This window comes from Corvus cornix, chromosome Z (assembly GCF_000738735.6).
Source record: "Corvus cornix cornix isolate S_Up_H32 chromosome Z, ASM73873v5, whole genome shotgun sequence".
In the NCBI taxonomy this organism is placed as follows: domain Eukaryota; kingdom Metazoa; phylum Chordata; class Aves; order Passeriformes; family Corvidae; genus Corvus; species Corvus cornix.
Window position 1 is genome coordinate 58,439,470 of NC_046357.1, and position 24,467 is coordinate 58,463,936.

Sequence of the window (24,467 nt, forward strand, 5' to 3'; positions counted from 1 at the left end):
ATTGCTTTACTTTCAAAATGTTTACTAGCCATATTGCCAGCCAGTGGGTACAGACTCACTGGGACCAGAGGATGCTTTTGATCCTTTAAGAATTCCTAATTGGTTTTGTATGATACATTTGGCAGAAGATTTATCCAAACCCATTAATTCAATACTGGTGAGGAAATGGACTGTAATGATGGTAAAGATTGTTATCAGAGAAAGGGTAAATACATTTGGCATACATCCTTGTACTCATTATTTGCACACTAAAATCAGTACGACTTGGACAAGGAGCATAGGAAGATTTGCCACCATGTGTCTTTGTAGAGGAAATTACTTTCTTTTGAATTTTCAATAAGGACTTCAAACATCAGAAGATTTTTATACTTACAATGCCCAGCAGTCTCTACATATGGAATACTGGAATGAAAATTGCAGTATAAATCCTATGACAGTTCCTTATAATCCTGGAAAAAGATAAAATGTATTAGTTTGAAAATAGCAAATTTTTCTTTCCTAGAATGCTTGAGCTGAAAAATTGCAGAATTTTGAGTGTTTTAGTATAATGGGAGATCTGAATCTAATCAGATTAGATTTTTATTGATTAAGAGACAGAAAATTCTAGTTTTAAAATCAAGTGAAAATAAAGTAGTATATGGAGACCTTTTACATGGAGATACTTAAATAAAACGTGAGTTAGTAGGAGAAGTCTTCCAGCCCCTGTGCACAGCACTAAGAAAACTAAAGTATTAAAGCTCTGTATTTGGTGACCCAACAGCAGGTGAAAAAACACAATGATTCCTATCAGACCTGAGTGCACTTGACGTTGAACCCTTCTGGGAAGGGGCCCAGAAGGACTATTTCTTCCTACTTTGGCCCATACAAAATTGCCACATATGCTCTCTAGCAGTTCACTCAGGCCAAAGAAACAGAATGTCCCTTAGGCAGGAGAAAAGGGTATACATGGTTTATGTTTGTGTAGAAAAGTGTGCATTTGGGCCTGGACTCAGGAAGGGCTCAGGCTCAGATTTGCTCTTCCGTGTTAATCCAAGGCAAATCAAAGCATATGAAATTGTTTCCACTGGCTTCATTAAGACCAGATTTCACTCCTAATATTTTTAGCATGTCATTATTTAGTAAAATCTTTAGCAAAGCATATAACCATGGGTCAAGAACTCTTCCTAGAGATCTAAGAAGTGCTAACTGTATGTGAATATTCATAAACTGTACATTCTATGTTTGTTTCCCTTAGCTTCCTAATACATGCTTGAATTAATCATACCTGTCTTGTTAGATATTTTTCACAAGAAAATTTCCTCTTTTATATTAACTTTACCTATGATTTCCCAATATTTTCAGTAGTATTTACACACAAAAACCCCATCTAGAAAACAACTCTAAACAACTTGGATTCTATCATGCTTGAATAATAGCAGTAAGTATATTTATGTGCTAGATAGTAATATTTAAATAAAGAAATTTTCATTTCAACTGCAGCAGAAAAAAAAACCCTAAGAGATATTATGGACTCTACAGCTGTGACGCTTGTGAGGGTGAGGTGAAATGATCTTTATTTCTAATTTATAAGACAGCAAGATTTTCAAGATTCTATATAGTTTTAGTCAGCATTTGGTCAGTGTCTACCCAGACTCCCATTGCCAAAAAATGACAGATAAGCTGCAGCTGAAGCAAAAAATCTAAATGTTTAAGAGATCTCAAATTTTAAAACAAGATTAAGTCTTCAGATTTTGCTTGGTTATAAAATAGTCCAGTTATCTAATATACAGGTTTTAAGATGTCTTTGAAATGACATAAGCACTTGGATTGATTAATAAAATGAGCAGTGATAAGTATTAAGACAATTCTTAACACTGAAGAGTAGTTTAAATATGCAGTTTTAGCTTTGACTTTGAATTCTTAATTAGTTGCTATTGAAATATATATTTTACTGTTTATATAAAATCCAGGTGCCAGTATATGTTTGTACTCTTGATGCTTGTCTCTATAGATGTGCACATTTGCAGCTGTAATTTGAATCCAAAGCTTTAGGATTCAACCTCTTTTTACTGTATCGTGGAATTAAACATTTGAGCCAATGCTAAAACTTATTATCCAGACATTTTAAATATATTGTTATGCCTGAACTGTGTTCTTACTGAATTCTTTTTATATCACTCTGTGATTTTAAAAAAAAATTAAATGCAGTTAGCATTTTCTGGGCTTTTTATTTTCTTCCACAAGCAGAATGAAATTTTTAAACTTTTTCTTTTGCCACCCGCACTATCAACATTTAACTTTACAGTAACAAGCTGCACTCATGCCTACTCTTAGTGAAAAGATTTGGGAAAGAAATAAGAGTGAGCAAAATGTGAATGCTGTTTCACTTGGCACACATTGCTACTAACTGGGACGAAAACTTCTAACTTCCTATCCAGTTAGCTATCCTGCATTATTTAGAATGTCACAGTTTGACACTGAAATTGGGAACACAGGCAGACAGTAGAATGTGGATGCAGTGTCCCTTACAGTACCTACTTGTTAGAAGACCTATCTGTGTGTTTAGGAGAAATTATGCACTATGATGACTAGGCTGATCTGCAGCATGAGCTGATCAGTAAATTTGCTTAGGATTAGCGCTACTCCTGTATTAAGTTAGCAAACTCCAAATTCAAAAGTTGTGTGATTTTTCAAAATCAAACCCACCAAAAACTTTACTCTTCTTTAGTGACCACAGAAAGCTAAGAAATGAAAAATTGTAAGAACTTATAGGAATATGACATTGAGAAACATCTCCTGGTATAACTTTAGGAATCGTGAGGCTGTTGTACTGTCCTCCAGGTTCTCACAATAGTACAGTACAGCACTGTTCTTTCCTTTCGAGCAGTGACTCTCAGTGTAGTTTTCTGTTGCATTGTAAAATATTCCCAACATGAATCCTGAATTGCACTGAGGAATGAGGATAAAAGACAATGTTTGATTTATTAATTTCTAGTGGATTAGAACTACAAATGTTTGCTATGTTTTTAATTTGAGAAGTAGCGAGAATCACATCAGCTTTTAATTATGCATTTTGTGTAATGCAGCCCTGAATAGAGCAGAGCAAAATTAAAATTGTGGATCAAATGCTAAATCTGAGTAGTGACTGAAGTGAGCTGTAGTGTAATGCTAATGGTTTTGCGTCTTCTGGCATTATGTCAATAATAGCTCTAATCACATTAAAGAGAGAGCCCATTAGCTTATTCTCTTCGGCAGCATGCACCATAGCAACATATTGTAAGCCTTGAAATAACTGGAAATTTCTTTCAAAAGCATTGCTATCTATGACCTAAGGAGGGTGTGGTATTAAGCATCACAATAAAAAATCCCTAAACCTAGGAAAGGTTTCTCTCTATCTACTTAATTAAGCCTCTGTTATCTTCCATTTAATTTAAGAACCTTAATTTCTACTTGTTGCCTGATTTAGGTGGTTTTGGTGAGAATCCATGACAATTTTGTGAGACAGAGAGATTCTTACACTGACTGTACCTGAAAAATTAGCTTTTACAGGATTTGAACTTGAGGGCGGGGACTTTTTCAGTCACGTTTATTAAATGATTTTTCTGCCAACCTATTCCAGCATTTATGTGCCTAGAAAAACTGTAATCATATTGACCAAGCTTCCCTTTTTATCCATTTAGCATTCCCTTCAGAATATACCATAAACTAGATGGTTATTCATAAAGAAAACCAACCCAAACCTAAGAAAACCAAAACAACAGTGAAACATGCTTTTGTTCAGTCAGGCTGATCCACAAAACTCAGTTTTTAAGTCCAGTTGCACTGGAAAAATATTTTGAGATCCTGTGAAGATGACAGAATTGTTCACAATCTAGACCAGCGAATAAGCCAAATTCAGAGGAAAGAGCCAAATTCTGACCTTGAATGCTCACATGTATTTCTTGTCTACTTCAGTAGAGGCTGTAAGTCTTTATGTGTGCCGGGAAAATTTGACCAGTGTATTCCTAGACCTTACTCTGCTGGCTCAGCTCATCAGCAAATGATTTCCCCTATCTCCCACCACAGGCTGCTTGTCATGGCCTATACAACCTCTTCTTCTCTAGCTTTTGCTATTAGATATAGTCTATGCTTTGTTGGCATCTCTGTTTCTTTTCAGGTCTCCGCTGAAAACATTCCTTTTACCTGTGCCTCTTAATTTCTCCCTCTGCTGTTATTTACAATATCAGTGTAAAACTAGGATATAAGTCTGTGCAGCATTTTAGGATACAGCTTGTTTGAAAGATGCTATACTAAATAAAACTCTGGTTTATGTCTGCACAGAGAACTATATCCTGGATATCTCCCTAATATATCTATAAATCATTTGCCACATAAATGACTGATTCCATTTGATACCAATTTTTGTTTCACTTACTGGGTTTGTAGAGTGTTTTATTTCTTTTGCATCACAAATAGTATATTACCAGGAAAAAATAGATACTTGAAATGAATCCTAGTTACAGCAAGGAACAGCTGTTGTAGGGAGACCAATCTGCCAATATCAGGTTTAGGCATTCTCATTAACTTGCTTTGTCCACTGGAAGGAAGTAAGTTCATTTAGCCATATTTGGTGAAATTCGTGTTCAGGCGGATAGCAGAAGAAACAATAACAAGGATCTGAAAGGTCCTCTCCGGTATGCATTTACACACATGGGTGGCCTCAGTGAATACAATTGTACTGGTTTACCTCAGAAATATTCATGGAGACAGAGCATGGTTCAGCTATGGTTTAAGTCACAAACATTTTGATTATTTGAAGCTTTTCATTTCATCTAACAAGATGCAGAACAAAAGACAAAATCCATTGTTTTAAATTAAATATGCAGTGTTTAACATGGTACTTGAAGCCTCATTTTTCTTCTTATACTTGTGAAGAAATCATATCTTGCTTATTTATTTAAACCAAAAGAAATATCATGCTAAACAAGCAAGTTATTAAATTTAGAAAAAAAAAAAAAAATAGTTGCTAGCGAAGGGAATTTTATCCAGTTCAGCTAAATTACAATAATTTATTTTGAGGTTTTGTAAGTACTTACTATTTAATAAAAAATTGAGGTTGTTAGAAAAAATATCTTGTAAAACAACACAGCCTGTAAATAATAGGTTGTAAAATTCTGGAAAGTACTACACACTTCATATTTCTGCAATTTCTTTATCAACCAGTTTTGGATTATTTAAATGAAACAGTGAGAATAAAATTATTTTCTGCCCACCACATGTCATAATTCTACCTATCAAAAATGAAACATCAAGGCAACAAAAAATACCAAGCATGAGTAAGATTCATAACTGGTATCACTTTTTTCACCTTTATGGGCCAAACCTTTTCACTAATGTATTGCCTCAGGAGATCCAGATCTATCACAGGGCTCACAAAGGAAAAAAATAATCATTAAAGAAAAGAAAGTTGGGGGAATTTACAAAAAGCATATGAGTGCAATAGTGTTCTTATTTTCTTTTGACATGCATAAAAAATGCAAGTAATGTTATGCAGCACTGAAATAATGGATATCAAGGTTCACACTTTCAAAGGGATCTCACCTTGGGAGGTAAGAGGAAAGGGGTTGGTTTACTCTGTAGGCATATATGAAACTGGTTCCCACTGCCTACTCATCATACAAAATGTTTTCCTATGTGTTTAGATGTGCTTTCAAAAAACACATGTTCACCATTTTAGATTTCTAACATGAGTATGCCTTTGAATGATTCTCAGACCTCCCAAACTCTTTCCGTGTAGAGTAGATAGAAAGGAGAGCTCCTGCTGCCCCCCTTCTCTACACACTTGTAGCTCTCATGCTGTCATTGTCTTTACATATGCTACATGCAGTCACCAGTGAATGATAAGAAAACCATCTATCCCCCAAAACTGTCATCAGTAAAACTCGTAAAAAACAGAAAAAATTCTTTCGTATTACATCATTTTGACAGTAGATTTTGAAAGTAGATTGCTACTTTCCTTTGCTTTTATTTTCAAAATGTTGAATTTTTAACTGCTGTGTCACTTGCTACATAAGCTTTGTAATGATAAGCATTTATGGTCACCACTCTATTTCCACACTTAGGTCTCAGTGTGTATGCATGAGAGCCAGTACCAAAATACTTCATTCCTATTGTATTGCTAAGCACTCCAGATTCCTACACTACTACCAAGTTATCTGTATCAATACTGGAAGTATTGTACAATTTTGTGAGAGAGTTTTTTGAAAAGTGTTTGGGAAAATTTTCATTGTTTCTTAATTATTGCATGATTTGAGGTGACTGCCTGTGTGAGGACAATGTTTTACAGCTACTGTTTGAAAGTAAGACTTAATTTTAGTTTATCTGCCTGTTGTGAATAAAAACAGTGGAGTCAATATGCTTGGATGCCTCATTGTATCATCTGATAAGGTTTGGACATCTGGATGGAGTGTTAATGACAAAAAGTATATTTTCAGCTAGAAAAGCTTATTCCAAATTAATTTTATCTTGCATCATAGATACATAGTGATTTTTTTAAAAAATAACATCTCTTAAGAACACACTTTGATAGTCTTTGTTACTGACAATATCATCAGAATTAAACCCACAGAAAAAGAAGAGACTCTAACATAGTAAAAACTCTATGTGTAAATTTATCAGCAAATAGTGGGGAATGGACATTGTGGCCCACTAATGCCATTAGCATTTTTTCTATTGAAACCCAGCCTCACTATGCAAAGTGTACAGAAATCTAATCTGATCCCAGCATTCATGTCTTTCCTAACTGACGTCTGTATTTTATGTCTTCAGCTAAAAATTAACTGATTTGGGTCACAGTTGCATAAGCATATGTGCAGTTTTACATCAGCAAGTACTTGCACTGCATGCTTGTGTAATGTGCAAGAAATTTGAATTTTTAAAATTTGGAATTTTTAATATGCTCTCTTTTAAACAAAAGAGAAAAGGTAGAGGATAGGTTAAGCACTGTGATAGGTAGTTTTCTAGGCTTCCAGGACTTTTGAAACAGTGTTTGGACAAATGTTGTTAGGTATGTAAGTGGATTTATTCTTTGAGAAAAAGGTAAAATGGAGATAAAAAATAAAGTCTAGAAAACTGTCCTCTCACTCTCATCTTTCTCTCCTTTTCACTCTAATTCTCCCTGGTTTTCTTTTGCTTCCCCCCTCCTTTCTCCCCATCCTTTCCCCTTCTCTTTTTCTTTCCTTTTCTCTCTTCTCTCTGTCTCTCTTTTTCTCCCTCTCCCTCCCAACATATAAAATACTAGCCGTCAGGCACTGTAAATTCATAAAAGGTGGGAATATTTCTAGCTCTCTGGCAGGTAGAAGACATTGTTATGGGCTGAATACACTTATATCTGAATAAATTCCCAGGGAGGCTGAGAACCACTGACATGGTAGGTATGTAAAACCATGTAACTGACATCAAGGCCTGTTGCACTTGTGTAGCCTTATTGAATCAGTGGAGCGCTCAGTCCCTAGTGAGGCAGATGTCACCAGCATCTGCATTCCTGACAAGCAGCTACACCTGAGGTTCAGGGGACACTTGCATACTTATGCAGAACTGTGCGTCACTGAGGCTTCATCACCAGCTTTGAAAAGTATATTTTTTGAAAACTAAGACAACAGCTTTTATATGTTGATTGGATGTAGTGGAAGGAGTCATTAGAGAGTGAGTTCTGTGGTGTCTGTTCAAGTGTCATGAGTTCTGTGCCCGTATTCCAAATGAGACTGGTTCTTCTTATGATAACATCATACTGACACTAATTAATTTCAAAATACATGAAGTGGATTGTGACTCTTGCATTTTCTCTTAAGTTTGTCTTAAACATGGCATAATATCTCATCCCCCCTTCTCTCTTCCTTCTTTTGTCAATTAGTTTTGTCTTGTTTCAAAGCCCTGTATGGCACAGGACAGAAGAAGGACTTTTGTTTTACTCCAAGAATAATAGCAGTCAAGTTACAAGACAAAATGCAAGCCAGATAAATGAAGTAAAGGAGATCTCTATCAAAAACCACTGTATACCCCACAAACAAACACCAAAACATCCAGACATAATAAAGTCCAAGATAGAATTACAATTCTGCCAGGGAATCCTGCCTCACATTCTTTGACTAGATAGCTTTTACCTGGGCAGTAAAGATGATGTGATGATCAAAAAACTTTAAATAATAAGTAGCATTCTCTAGAACATGCAGGCAAAATTCATGAAATGTGTGCGTGTGCATATAAGTGTGCTATTATTTTAAAGTTTGACACTGTTGTCTAAGTTTATTGCTCTTTGATTCTGTAGCTGACCTAACATTATGCCTTGCAGTACGTGCCTGTATTCCTTGAGCCCCAGCTAATATGTGGGCTTCTTGTAGTGAGTCTGAAATTCCACTGCAAGATTTTGAGTGGAGAAACTCTTGTGGTTTATGGCATCATCAGTACCTTGAGATGGAAATGAGGCTTTATGGAAATCAATCTTCCTTAAAGGGCTCTGTACAATACAAAGTGCTTAAAAAATACTGAGTGCTGCTTTTACTGTTCTGGCATCAACCCAGCCTGTGTTCACTTATGTATGGTTATACTATAGGTGGGTGTTCTTCAGCCACAGTGCTTGCTGCTCTGGTTGAAAAATAGAAAAAAAACCTGATTGCAAGGGGAGTTTGCTATTGCTTTACCCTCTCCAAATTCTTACTCACAACTTTTTACTTGCTTCCAAACCTCACCTGTCCTGTTTCTGTGAAAACACAGCTTCATTCTGTGTCTGCTTATGTCTGCCTGTGTTATTTTCTAAAACTGCACTTAAGGAAAAATGAAGCCTGTTTTAACCTGATTTGAGTACCTCTTGTGTTAAAGGTTTCTCATAAGTCGTAAAGTACCAATGGTGCCTTCTTTGTGTGAGTGTAAATTCAATGCTTTTCACTTCCTCAGATCAGTGAAAGGACAAGTGTAACCCACTGCATTTCTGCATGTTCTGGCCTACAGCTGCTGCTGTTTGCTATGTCCTTGCTGCTATGAGTGTACCACAATGTAATTGCCTAAACATGCTCACACTGCTGTGATGTGCTTATGGTGAATCCTGCATAGTAATTTGATTTGATTAATGGATTTTTGAAGGTGTAGTCCCCTCCTTGAAACTCATGTGGTTTGAGACAACCATGTTATAGGTAACCTTGCTTGTTTAGCTCCACCGAACTGAATTAATTACTGTAGTTCACTTAAGAAAAAAAATTGAGAAAACAATTCCAGGAGTTGATCACACAACAACTCTATGTTGCATTACTAATGACTTGGCAACGATCATTTCTTGCTAAGAGGAGTGCAAGACATACAGGTATGCTTTAAAATGCTTATAAATTGTAACTCTGTTTACTGGGAGTTTTACAAATCCCTGTAGAGGCCTGACCTTATTGTCCTATATGGGCAAAATCGACATTGGCTTGTAATCTTAAATTTTAATTTGCCTCTTTTAAAGATTGCAGGAATATGGCCTGAATATACAAGGTTTTCTGTGTTATTATCATGCTTGAGCCAAGCTCAGTTGGTCTGCCTGCAAACCATGAAACATCCTTCACAAAACTGTTTAATCACTTTCATTTCAAGCATTGTCATCACTGAGGAACACTGAGGGAGTCTGTGATTGCTGAGAGATTTGCTTGGTTCTTTTGTACACCATGATACTTCCTCTTTGCTCTATAGTGTAATTTACAATGCATTTGGCTCCATATGAGCATTTACAGTTGTTTGCATGTTGCTATCCAAAGTATTCCTTCTTCTATTTTAAAGTGGGCATTTCAGATCAGAAGTGAAATCTGCTAATTTTCTGGGTTTCAGAATGCGTATTCAGGATTGTGTTTGCAAATAAAATTATATATATATATATATATATATATACATATATGTATGAAAATTCCTTTTATTTTAATAATTTACTTCAGTCTCTCTGTAGATTGCAGTAAATAAATGGGGTATAAAATATTTGTATCATCATGACTGTGGCCTGAATTTCATACACCACCATAACCTTGTCATCTTTTGGTTTTGATATAAAAAATCAAAACCAAGAGGCTTGTAATCCTCCATATATTGATTTTTTATTATTAAAAAGTGAAAGTTGAAAGCCAGCTCTAAGCCTGCTTTATCAGCCACAATTGGACCAACTTTGGATGCTGTTTCTAAGAGCTGGAGATGTGCCAAAGACATTAAAATTAACTTTTTGCTTGCATTTTGCCAAGCTATTCTTACTGCTTTCTTTTTATAAAAATAACTAATTTTATTTGCTTTGCAACAAATATTTTTGTTCAGGGGAGTCTCTTCTGTATTAGGCAGTCTGCCCCCTGGGGTAAGAGGGCAGCTTGTAAAGTTATCAAAAGAAATTTGTAAGTATGAGCACTGTTATTTCCTACAGAATTTGCTGTGCTAGAAGTAATCTAATGACAGTTCATTGGTGTCCATTTGGGGAAGAGAGATTGGTATTTTTATTTGAGAATTATTTCACTTGGGAAGCCCTGAACATAGTAAATACGAATGAAACAAAGGCAACATAGTGTAATAAAGGTCATCTTTGGAGAGGATGAACTAGAAAAGGTGTTCATTGACTGATGGTAGTTTATGTGTCCCAGTATCGTAGAAGTGGATCCTTCCAGCCATGTCCTGGCGTGCTCCACTGAAAAAAAGGAGTGTGAATGTTACTGAAATTCTCTAGATAGGCACTTCCTAAGTCTGTCATTTCTTTTCAATTCTTCTGTAGCTCAGTTCATTTATAACCTTGCTGTGGGGCAGAGTTGTTTGAACATTAATAAAGGCAGGTCAAGTTCATAATATACAACTTATTTGAGGTTACCTTGAATCTTAAAATCATGGAATCAATTAGGTTGGAAAAGATCTCTGAGACCACCAAGTCCAGCCTTGGCTGATCACCACCACCTTGTTAACTAGATTGTGATACCAAATGCCAGATCCAGTTATATCTTAAACACTTCCAGGCATGGTGACTCTACCACTTTCCTGGCTATTCCAATGTCTGACACCTCTTCTGGTGAAGAAATTTCTCCTATTGTCCACCTGAACCTTCCCTGGTGCAGCTTGAGGCTATGACCTCTTGTCCTGTCACTGGTTGTCTGGAAGAGATGGACCCCCACTTGGCTACAGCTTCCTCTCAGGCAGTTGTAGAGAGTGATAAGCTCACCCCTGCACCTCCTCTACTCCAGGCTAAGCAACCTCAGCTCCCTCAGCCGCTGCTCATAGTGGGGGAGACCACACCCTTCACCAACTCTGTTGACCTTCTCTGGAGACACTCCAGCACCGCAATGTTTTTCTTGTTGTAAGGGGCCCAAAACTGAACACAGGGTTCGAGATGTGGCCTCCCCAGTGCCAAGGACAGGGGAACAATCCCTTTCCTAGTCTCACTGGCCACACTATTGCTGATAAAGGCCAGGATGCCACTGGACTTCTTGGCCACCTGGGTGCAGGTGGCTCATGTTCAGCCACTGTCACCAGCACCCTTCAAGTCCTTTTCAGCTGGGCAGCTTTCCAGACACTCAGCCTCCAGACTGTGGTGCTGCTTGGGCTTGTTGTGCCTAAAATGTAGCACCTGATACTTGGCCTTGTTGAACCTCATGCTGTTGGCTTCAGTCCATCAATCCAGTCTATCCACATCTGTCTACAGAGCCTCCCTGCCCTTCAGCAGATCAACACTCCATCCAACTTGGTATCAGCCATGAATTTACTGAAGGCACACTCAATCTCCTAATCCAGATCATCAATAAAGGTATTAAACAGGACTGGCCCCAGCACTGATCCCTGGGGGACCCCACCAGTGACCAGCCACCAACTGGACACAGCACCATTCACCACCACTCTCTGGCCCGGCCATCCAGCCAGTTCTTAACCCAGCAAAGGGTGCTCCTGTCCAAGCCATGGGCTGCCAGCTTGTCCAGGAGAGTGCTGTGGGAGACAGTGTCAATGGCCTTGCTGAAGTCCAGGCAGAAAACAACCACAGCCTTCCCCTCATCCACTGATTAAGTCACCTGATATAAAAGGAGATTATGTAAAAGGTTGGTCAGAAAGGATGAAATTCTGTATTACATATAGAATCATAGAGTAGTGCTCCATGGACTTCCGCCTTTCAAAATCTGCAGCATGTTTTGTATTACAATCATAAAGTAAGGGGAAATGTTGTCTATTTCCATTTAAAAAAGAAGGATCTGAGATATGGAAAGACCATGGTTTGTCCAGAATACATAAGAAGTGGCTGGTGAGTCTAGGAATAAAGCTTCAGTTTCCGTGAGGATACCCATCTCCACCTCTTTCTTTGAGATTACCTGTGACAAGGCATTAAAAATGTAAAAATACTGGTTTTCTTTACAGGTCACAAATGTTTTTAGGTTATGAGATTTCTGTTTGATGTTTTAGATCCTTCTTTAAACCCTAAGACTAGGTATGGTTTGATTGCTCAGTTTGAATTTCCAAGCATTTAGGTAATTTGCGCCGGTAGTTCAAATAGTAAATCTGGAGCTGCAAACTCACTAGGAAAAAAAAAGGTTTTTTGCACAGGAACCAAGGTCACTTCTGTGCTAATGTCCACCATATGATATCAGGCTCTTTGAATGGAAGAATGAGAGGGGTGGCACAGGCCTCAGCTCAAGTTGGAAGAATTTACTCAATCAGAATATCCATTATGTTTCAAAAAAAGAAGTTTTACATGAATGCAGGTGTAGGCCAGCAAATGGCGCTTGTTCATCTTCACATTTATCATTCTCTTGCTTATTCTTCCACTAAATCCACACTGTCAATATGTGTCATTTCTTTCATTTTATGACAAGGTAACCCACCTAGTTGATCAAGAGAAACCAAACTGATGTAATCTTTTTTGAGTTTCACTAAAGCTTTTGACAGTTTCTCCGCTATTAGCAAAGGTCAGAGGCCAAAGAAGCTTAAAATTCAAAGAGAAATATTAATAATTTAGAAACTTTTTTTTTCCAAATAAGATTGTACATGAAAATAACAGTATTCTGTGTCCTTAAACTTTTAAACCATTTGTTGCAGATTAGCATCTACCATGTTATTGAGGTTTTTTTTTCCTTCAGCATAGAGAGAAAATAATATACTTAGAGGGAGGGCGGAGGGTTACTACAGCACTTCCATTTATTTCTGCAGTGGATACCCTGCTGAAAGTTGCATTGACTGAGCACAGGACAGACACAAAGATCAATCCTAGTGGGACCAAAACCCTTGAGGTAGTGCTTACTCAAAATCGATCAGCCTTTTCAGTTATCCCTGGCAGTGATGGCTGTTACATTTTCTTACCGTTTCACTACAGGTTTCTCTTCCAAGTTAAACTGAAAGCATGGTCAAAGGTGCCGCCCTCATCTGTGTTCCATTCAAACCACTGTGATTTTCAGTCATATCAGTAATTTTGCTACATTTCCGTCTGTCCATTCTTTCTAGATGTTACACTATCTTAATCCAACAAAAGAAATTTACACTTTACATTGATAAAAGGGTTTTCAGTGTTGGTATAACCTCCTGAATTGCAGTAAATAATCACCATATTTTGGAGAGTTCTGACACTTTCTTTTTCTTGTACAGTGGCTTAAACTGTCTCATATTGCTGTGATTCAGGAATAATAATTCTGCTCCAATTTGCATCTTGTCTTCCTTACTTCAGATTTTTTTGTACCACATTGGTCAGAAGCTGGTGTTGAACCTATTTTATCACATGTACAGAATGAGAAGGTTTACTAAATGAAGAGATGTACAAAATATAAAGCAAAATCATACAAATTTTAAATATGTAACTGTACCATTATGATACTTGAGAATGTATTGTATATGTGCATAAAGTGTAACCCCAAATATGATAACATATATTATGTGTGACCTCATTATTAACACTGTGCAATTACTATGTTTGCCAGCAATACAAAACCAGTACTAAAAGGCTTTCTCTGACTCAAGAAGGGACCGTCCCAAGACACAGTGGAACTGCACTGTCTTTGCTGTACTGTTTGCAAAAGACTGTGGTTCCTAGGACTATGAATTGGGTACCTTCCAAGGACCAGTATAGGAAAAGGCATTATTTTTAAAAGCACCTGTTGTTTTAATGTTCTTTACCATAGGCTAATTTTGTCTCTGAGCACTGAATATGTAGGCACTTCTGGTTGGAGACATTGAGATGTCTTTGGCAAAAGAAGGAATCAAGGACAATAGCAACAAGTCAACCTTTTTCTCAAAGCAGACATATCTGTCACTGTGATGTCCTACCAATAGAGTACTCTTAACTGTGACATTGAAGTTGCCTCAAAAAACAGAATATACCAGGCATCTGGTATTTGCCAATTCTCCATTCCTCTACTGATGCAGACATTTCTCTGACACGCATGCATTAAATTAGCATTGCTTGTGGTTTTATGAATGCTACTTCTCTTCCAAATTTATTTGGATTTTTCAGATAAAAAAATATCCTGTGTGGCTGTGGTCAGAAACAATAGAAACAGAAATTGTGGAATTCAACACAGCCCTGAGTATGAGATTGTTTGGAAAATATCTCTGGCTCATCTATCAACTGTTAAATTAACAGAAGAGTTCTCCAGAGGTAATCATCAAATTACTGCTAGTGTAGCTTTCTTTAGTTCTTCTGTTTTAATGCCCTTAGACTTAACACTTCAGAACCTTCTTCCACGACAGTGTCCCATCCATGTCTAAATATATCTCCTAAAACATTCAGTATATGTTTACTAATTGTGATCAGGGTAAAATTCAAGTGTTGTGCTTGTGGGACATTTTTTTATCAGAAGCTGTATTTAAGTGATGATACACAGTAATTTGTTCATTCTTCTGTCAGTGTAATTTACAAGGCAACGACAGATAAACATAGCTATACAAGATTCATTTACAGTGACACAATGGCAGATACACAGAGCAGAACCCTGCCTATGAGATAAAGTGGACTGAGTGACTTATGCAGTAATTAGGGGATAATTGTCATTAACCTCGCAAACAGTAGTTTACCCATATTGTTTAAAAGGCTCCAGGATGCATAATGACAAGGTAATCTGTCAAAGCGCTAGGGGGAAATATTAATAAGATTTGTGCAAGCCTGGATAGAAAATATGCAGAAAGCAGCCACATTAAGCTAATTGGAGGATGAATATACACTTGTAAAAGTGCTTCTAATGGCACGTTTGCTGCTCTCCAAATGACTACTGTTAATGTGGAGAAGTGGGCTGCCTAGAAAGTCAGGACTGCTGGGACAAGAGGGTATTAAGACATGAAGGCACAGTTATTATTACTTTGTACACTGTAATATAATTTCCCCACTTTCTCTTGCATTTCGCTGCCTCTAATAGGTTCAAACTGATAGCTCGCTTTATGCCCTTTTATATTCCAGTGACCTTTGCCTTTTTGGTGTCACTTTTGCACCCTGCTGTCTCTCTTTTGCATCACATTGCCACCTATGACACACTTGTGGTTTTTCGTTGTAAATTTTTTCAGTAAGCAATAAAAGAAAAAAAGCCTCATTAAGATCTTGTAGTATATATTGCAAGTAATAATGCATGTCCCCTAATGAATAGTAAAGATGGAAATCAATCTCCTGATTCTTCTGCCATTCATATATCCTGCATATAGTACAGCTGAATCCCCTTATTGAGACACAATTTGGATTCAATCAGAAAACCAAGCATGTAGTGAAATCCAGTTTATGAGCGTAATTCACTGGCACTTTCATTCCAGTGTTTACGTCCTTGGGCAACTTCTCAATTCCTTACAATGCCCCCAGTTAGGCAAATTTCTTACTGGCTTAGTAGGAAATTTTACTTACAAGCCCAGAAAGACTCAGTTTTTGTTGGTTGCATTTTCCAGTTAAAAAGTGAGGGAAGGGCCATCTGATAATTTGATTTGACTTGACTGGTTAGATGTCTTGCCCAGCATTTGGTGCAGTCCATGTTAGTAGAGCAAGGATATCAGACACGATTTGTTTATATTATCACATGGTACATTGGGAAAGGTCTTGGCTGAAGAGAGTCTGGGTGTCTCTTGTGGCCATGTGTATTGCAAATACAATACCTCATCAGGGCAGTGAATATTTCCTGTTTCTCATAAAAATTATGTGTCATTCTTTCAGTGTTAGTGAAACTGAGGCTCAGAAAGAGCTTACTACACTTACTGAAAGACTGCCAAAGCACAGAAAACCAGAGAAAACATAACTTTACTCCTCACTGAATTTTACAACAGTAACACCAAAAAGTAAAAGTACCAAAATGGGCAAATATATATGCAAAAATTGGTGAAAGTGAGAATGAAAATCAATCACTGTTATTGTTACATGCATTATGGTTATTTCCAACCCACCTGCATGCAAAATTGTGTTCTGAAGTTATTTTGTACCTGAAATTATTTCAGTGGCTTGTTCATGTCTCTGTTTACATATTAGCTGAGAAGTGCCTGTGACACCTCATACGCTCTAAATTTTACACACATACACCATGTGCTTGGTGATTTAATTGCCTCTAGTAGCCATGTTGGCCTAAGGACAAACACACTGTTACTTGCCACAAATTAGTGGCAAAGCTTCTTCAGAACTTCAATGAATTTTCCACTCTAGCAGGTTGTAGAGAAGCAAAGGCACCAAAATATTCTTTGTACTTCAAGTCCACAGTTGTGGATTTCAAAGCTGTTTAAGAAATTTGAATAAACAATTTCAATGAAATCTTCCATTTCAGGAATGTTGAGAACAAATTCTTCCCCTTTAGTGTGCATTAAAAATATTTTTGTGAGCAGCTACCATAAAGCATATGTTCACCTCACATTAATTTCTTATTTCAAAAAGTCTTTGGGACGTCTCAACCAGAGTGGATGGGGAAGGGAATAAATGTTTGCATTTGAAAATTTGTGCAGTTCTTGGGGTAAGAAGGGCAAAATACTTGGGAAGTGGCCCTAGTATCTCAAAATAAATGAGATAAAGAGAACTGCTGAAAAATTGCTTTGGATCTTCTTAAAGCTTAAAGAGTCAATTTGTGTCCATGCTAGCAGGAATTCTGCTGTCCTCAATTAGTGGCATCTTTTGCCTTTTAATAGTTGTCACCACCATGATGGTTGTGAATCAAAGCAAATTTTGTTGACATCATAGTATTTTGTCCTGGCTTTGGCTGGGATAGAGTTAGTTGTTTTCTGGTAGTAGCTGGTGCAGTAGCGTGTTTTGGATTTGGTATGAGCATCCTGTTGATAACACACTGATTTCTAGTTGTTGCTAAGTAGTGTTTACCCTAAACCAAGAAGTTTCTCAGTGTCTCATGTGCTGCCAGCAACCAGTTGCAGGAGAAGCTGTGAGGGAGCATGGCCAGGACAGGTGGCTTGAACTGGCCAAAGGTGTGTTCCATACCCTTGAACATCATGCCCAATATATAAACTGGGGGGAGTTGGCTGGAAGGGGCCAGTCACTGCTTGGGGACAGTCTGGGGTATCAGTCAGCAGGCAGTGAGAAATTGTATTGTGCATCACTTCTTTCTCTTGGGTTTTATTACTCTCTCCTTTTCATTACCAGTAATAGTAATATATTTTATTTTATTTCAATTATGAAACTGTTCTTGTCTCAGCCCAGAAGGTTTACCTTTACTCTCTGATTCTCCTGCCCAGCGGGGTCAGAGGGAATAGTGAGTGAGCAGCTGTGTGGTGCTGTGGGCCAGCTGGGGTTAAAACACAGCAGTTATACCACTGTGAAAACTAGTAAATGCAAGAAGAGTATCAGACTCTTGTTGTGCTTAGATTTTTACCTCTAAGTATGGACAGACATCTGATGTGAAAAAAAACTTTTCTGGCACCCAAATACGTAGTTGCTATGATTAAATAAAGCTCAAGCTGTTCTGATTAAATACGCTGTAACCCCACAGTGATCTATTATAGTTTTAAAAATAAAAATACTATATTCGGTGTTGTTCAGGAAAAAAATAGTCACTATCTTGTGAATTATACATTCTTATCTGGTCCATAATCAAAAGCATTCTATAACAAAGTGAGTATTTTATCAAAAGTCAAACAACATGTTTAAAAAATCAGACAAAGCATTTAAAACTAGTTCTCTTGCATCCTAATAGTTTCACTGGATTTGCAGAGGTGAATACACATTCATGAAGAGGGGAAAGAATTCAAATTACTGTTTCTTTTCTGAAATCAGTAAGAGACATTACCCCCAATCCACATAGATGCTTTGTAATTGGCAAATGATGGAGTGTCATCATCTTTCAGGACAATGCTTTCAAGGGCATTTAAGGTTGATGAAGCTGAGAAATGAAAAGGCATGTTGCAACTGGGGTACACTACAAGGAATTTCAGTCCCCAAAAAGAGTCATGTGCTCAGGATCCAGTGTTTTCATATCACTCAATGAAGCTTAGTCCAGAACCAGCACCCCAGCAGGTTGCTTGTGCAGGGAGGGGTCTGCACTGCATGCATCTTTGGGATAAGATATGAAACAGAAGACCTGCATACTTTTGGTCAATAAAGACCCTGAAGGCCATTAAGCGAGAGTGTGGGTGGTTAACAGCATTGTCCCGGCCAGGTTTCCGCTGCGGTTATTGCATTCCACTGCCTTATGTTTCATCTGCAGTTTCAGGAGGACATGGTGTTCCTCACTTTCACTCCAAAACCGTTGAGCAGTGCTCCTGTGCGTTGTTACACAGCTGCTGTGTTCCACCATGGTGGTACACCCCCAATATATATTCCCACAGATTTGGCTCCACATCATGTTTCAGGGCTAAGTTAGGTCAAAAATCACTTTCCAGTGTGGTCCATGGAATTACTCCAGGTTTATGGTGCAATTATTCTTGATCTATAGTGCAGCCAGATTTGCCCCAGTGTCTACAATATCAGTTTGTAAAGTTTGCAAAAGTCTTTGGGGGTCCTTTTTGTCAAAACACAAAACTTTTTTTGCTGCTGAATGCATAAGGAGATGTGGCGAATAAAGAGCAACCAGGGCAAATACTGTTACAAACCTGGCAGCAAAGTAAGCCTGTAAGGATATACATCTATATATATAAGTTAATAAGGTCTCCTTCATGCTACTCTTCGTTTGAATACACATTGCCAATGTAATTCTCAGTGATTCTTTGGGGAGAGACAGTCACCTTCTCTTCTCCTGTAGCATGCAGGTATCCTCATGCATACCCTGTGTCTTTGGGGCAAGGCAAACAACTGGTAAGAGAAAGGGGGTGCCAGAAGGGAAGAACATCTATCAATTCTAGCAGAACGGAGGCTGCAGTGAAGTCAAAATATAAAGGTTTTGCATTATTGACTGAGAACTCAGTAGTGCTGCACTGTTTGCTCCTGCTGCAGCAGTACAACTTGAGGAAAGGACTGCTGACACTTAAACATGCATTTTTTTCATATGGTTTCCATTGGTGAAGGGAGGCTGGTGGGAGGAGGATCAGAAGTGACAGCTGAGGGGAAAAAATTTCAACCATGCCTCTTTGCAGATTGAGTGTGTTAAATCTCGTATTAGTTGCACATGTAAAATCACAGTGAGCAAGTATGCATACCTTTTCTTCATGTTTACAGGAGCAAAGGTGAGTGAGATTCAGCATGGTAAAAACTCCTACCAGGAAAATGAGTATCTGATTGCATGTGTGAGTGTATTTCTGTGGAAAACTAGATAGAGGGCTTACTTTGGTTCTACTGAGATCAGTGGGAGTTAGACAAAATGAGTTAGAGATGTTGCACTTTGTCCCATCTGTGCTGAGTTGGTGTGCTGCTGCACAGTTTTGGTAACTTTTACCCCAGGAGTAGTAGGACTACCCATAGTGTAACAGCTTGAAATTCAATTATGAAGCAAAGAGATGCTTCTGGGAAATTCAGCCAAACAAAAACAACAAACCCTAAATCATGGAAATTATGAAGTCTTTTCTTTATTAGAAACAAATGTTACTTTTTTTTCTGTCTACACCCTAATTAAAACCATCCTGTGCAATTATAGTATGACCAAATTAATATATTTCAATCTGCTTTTCAACTGTTACAGCTGCATTCAAAATATTTCTTTGAGATCAGCTAGAAAATACATAGCTCCTTAAGAAGAGCTTATAGAAGAAAGATTCGTGATAAACTCTGGGCTTGCCTAATTATTTTATCAAACGTATCTATGCAATATTTTGTAACAAGGAAACTTCACTGATATGCATCAAAAGTCACAGTTTAGGTGTATATGCAAACTTAATAAAGTATGAAGCCTAGCAATGATTTTTTTTCTGTATAACTTTGAGTGGTTCTTAGCAGTTATCTCAGTAGTGCCTGAAAATAATCCTTGAGTGTTTCCTAGAACATAAGGCTAGTTTTAGTAGCAATCTAACTACTTCTTAACCTTTCTATTAATCTCGGACTTGTATAGTCATCTCTCACTGTGTATCCAGGCAGGTGTACACATACATTTTTCCTATGCTAAGAAGTGAATCAGTAAAACAGAATAGAACTGCAAAAAGTCTGTGTTGTGTATGTACGCAAATGTGTCTCTCTGTGTGTATATAAAATTTTCTGCCTCTAATGAAGTCACAGCAGTCGTGGGAGCTTCTTACAAAAAATGAGAATTTAAAACAACTGATTTCGTAACAAAAGTTCAAGGTTAAGGGTGTATGTTTATAGCATATGCTTGTGTAGATGCCCTTATTTTCTAAATAGGCACTTTTTAAATTGGGAGGCTTTAAAACTGAATTGAAAGATTTAAAGGCTAAAGGCCTTCAGGAAACAAAGACTCACCTTTGCAATCATCCCTAGTTAAGCTCCTAAAAATTAGAGTGATCTTTGTGTCCATTTTCTGTTGTTGCCTGTTTGTGTCATTCACGATAATCATCTTGATACCACCATGTGTTCTTCTAGACCCAGAAGTTTAAGACAAGATGTACCCTAACATATCCTGACACATACTTCTCTTCCTAACATACCATCAGCAAAAATCAGAAGCCAGGTTCAGGGTGATTAACCATGATATTACTTTACAGATCTAATGTAGTATGTGTGTATGTAGTATGTACATGGAGCTGTATCTATTCAAATAATAGGCTTGAGTGTGTGGTTAGAGTTAAAAAAGGTTCAGGGTTATGTCTTGTATCCTTGGAGGTCAATTTAATATAGTTTAAAGATTAAAAGACTTTCTCCATCTGAAATTGTGAGAAAGATATCCACACAGTAAAATAAAATTTAATAAATAAATAAGACAAAATAAAATAAAATAGATTAAATTAAAAATCAAAGCAAGGCTGTATGGACAAAGAAGGAAGAGAATCAGTGTATGTTGTACAGATTGGGCTTACTTGTCTACTGCCTGGCTTAGAGCTGTATGCATGCAGTGGTATCTCTGTACTCACTGACTTCCTTGTACACATTGTCACAGGAGGCTTGGCTTAATCAGTTGTGAGCTGAAAAAAGTAATATAAATTGGAACCTTTTGTCATGAAGTATTTAAATGTTGATATGCTTTAATGGCTTCGGGGAGAAAATTTAGCATGAGAGAGATTGTAAGAAACAAGAAATCGATTACGTGTAAGAAAGGACTTGAACCTCTAATCAAGTATTATTATATACAGAAAGATCCCTAGCTAGTTATAGCTAAATTCAAATGGGATAATGGTTAGATTTTTTGTTAATTTTAATTTTTATCAAAAAATGACATTCCTATTCACTCTTTATCTAGTTTTGCATAATGCATACTTACAATGATTTATGGAATGCTTTCACTATGTAAATATTGAAGCATATGCTAGACAGTATCCATAAGCAGTGAGGGTTTTATGGAATATAGGCATCTGTGCATTTCTGTTTACTTTTGTTGGGCAAAAAAGGCCAAACAACTTCTTGCTGAAAATTAACAAGTTAAAGCTTGATATAACTAGCAGGAGTAGACAAGGATTATTTAAGAGCAACTTTCTGATTCCCTACTTTTTTTATGACAGCAAGGGTAACTCCATGACTATCACAACCTTGACTGCCAGTTTCTCTGATCAGTGGGACTTACAGCTGCTGAAGGTCTGGTGCTCCTCATTGTAAACTCTTAAACAAAATGAAACAAAGGGTAGTAGTGTCTCATCAAGAGATAACTCATGTAGATAAGTGCCAGCTTTGCCCAGTTAAGAAGTGGAATAATTCCCTCAAAGCACACAGGGAAGCCCTCCATTTAGATGCTTGCCTGCCGGTTCTGTGTATGCAGAGAGCTGACTGTGCTGCCTTCAGGGAGGGACTGTGTGACACTGCTTTCCCCTTATATGTGGGAGTCTATTGTAGGATCTCTACCTACTATTCTCATGAGTTAATTTTGAGCTGTCTGTGATTAACTTTTATTTACGTACATATCCATTTTTGTAAAGCATCAGTTACATGTGTGAGTGATTTACAAATTAAAACAAAAACAAAATAAAATGTAGCAATAGTAAATTACAAAGCAGCCTGCAGCTGGCAGCAGACAGGAATCCTAATTCAATATATGTAAGCAGAGTTACAGTTAGAAGGAATTAATATTTGTGATTTGGGATGGGAAATGTGTGCATATAGACCAGGTCAGATGTGACAGTGATCAAAATCTGAACCAAGTCTGGTTTTGCAGTTCCATGTAGGAATTGAAGTAGATGTAACAAACTTTAGATCTTACCCAAGGAGAGAATAGGTAAAGTTAATTGGATGGAAAAAACCAAATACAATATTAGAGCTTTAAAATATAAACCTGTCCTTTAATTTTTTTATGGCTTGGTGTTTTTTTCCTTCCACCCCTCATCCAATTTAGGTTTTGTTTTGTTTCACTTATTTTTCTTGTTGGGAGGGAATTTTGATGTTCTAGATGATTTCCCTTAGATAGTACTGACTGCCTGTAAAATACTGCTACAACAAGAACTGTAAGAACATAGAAATCAAAGATGTCCACTGTGCTTATGGGTGTTCAGAGGTGGGGACATTACCTGACTAATGCTGCAAACCAAAACCAGCATCCGCATCATGATGTTTTGTTCATCACTGTAAATACAGACTGAACATTTTCTACACATAGATGGGTTTTGGGGCTTTCCATCTGGGTCAACTGGGTAAGATTTTCCAAGTTATTTGCTGTTGAGGGTTTCAGAGTCTTTCAGGGTTTGAGTGAAAATGTTTGTGTGTGGAGCATTTCTAAAGATTTTGTAGTTGTTTCTAAGGTACTGAAACATACATGGCCTTAACCTTTCGCATTAACTTTATACCCAGAGAGGTGAGCTGAACTGAACATGTCCAGACTGAAACAATAAAATCAACTGTAATTAGTTAAATGCATGCTTTAGTATTTGACATTGCAAAATTATATTTTTCAGTGCTCTAGAAAATATGAGGGAAGAGAAGAATCAATCCTCTGTAGACTGAAAATAATTAATTAATTTAATAAATAAAAAAATAAATCCGGGGGTAAAGGGGCTGGAGGGGAAAAAAGGTATTTTCAGTCTTCATAATCATACAAAAGTCAATGGTTTTTACAATAATGTGTAGTCCAAAGTCTTCGGATAAGGTTCAGAACCTGAGACTCAGATGTAAAAGTATCAGAGGCAGTATGGTGGTGTGTCTTGTAAGGCTTTAGAACTGTTTAATGCATGAAGAAGCATTGGAATAAATCTGGTTTGATGGCCTTCCACATTTCTTGTTGGTTATAGTTACTGTGCTAATGTTATGTCCAGCATTTGCCCAAAAGGAAAGATGCCAATAAAATGATGTATTCATTATATAAGTATTTTAATATGTTTTTATCAATACTTGCTGGAATGGATTGCCTGACATTACATTGCAGAATTTTTAAGTCCTACCTTCAGGCAAATCTCATGCTTACTAGCAAAAATGAAAGTGTGAAATGCTTTTTAATGTATATTTAACAACAGATAGTCTAGTGATTACTGATGTGTATTCTCTCTGGATTTTTCCCTTGCTATCAGAAGGCAATGTTAAGAGACAACATTTTTACACATTTATGCTACCTACATCCATCAGATCCTTACTTTTTATATATTTTTAACTGTCATTTATAACAAGGCTACAAAAAAAGTAATCTCTCAAGTCTAAACCATACCAAAATTGCAAGCTTACAATCAATTGCCAGTAATAGTCCGGGGAAAAAAGGATTAAGGTACAAGTGTTATGTGCTATTTTTAAGACATTTTGCCTTGCATCAAAGTTTCTTGTGAAATGGCCTATAAATTACTTCAGTCTTATATCTGCTTGTATTTAAGGAAGAATCTATCAAACGCATTTATTTAGCTCTTTCTAATAGTGTTACCATTTAATAGTGATTAAGGTACAATTTTTTCTATTTTACAGTGGTGTGCACAGCAGCAGTTCATGTTTTACTAATGTATTCTAAACAGTAGCATTCTACAGAGATCACTGTTGTTAAAATAAAAATACTGAAAGCATTTTAGATCACAGAGTCCCAGGGTCTACATTTTGTTACTCTGACATTATTAAACTCAATCTGGTTTTCTAACTGTGACTCTTATGA

At 37.1% G+C, this 24,467-nt stretch overlaps 1 protein-coding gene across 14 annotated transcripts in view; it reads left to right on the forward strand.

The window, feature by feature from the left end:
- BNC2 (basonuclin 2) overlaps window positions 1-24,467 on the forward strand; it is a 349,580-nt gene that overhangs the window by 276,704 nt on the left and 48,409 nt on the right. The gene's annotated exons all lie outside the window — the stretch shown is intronic.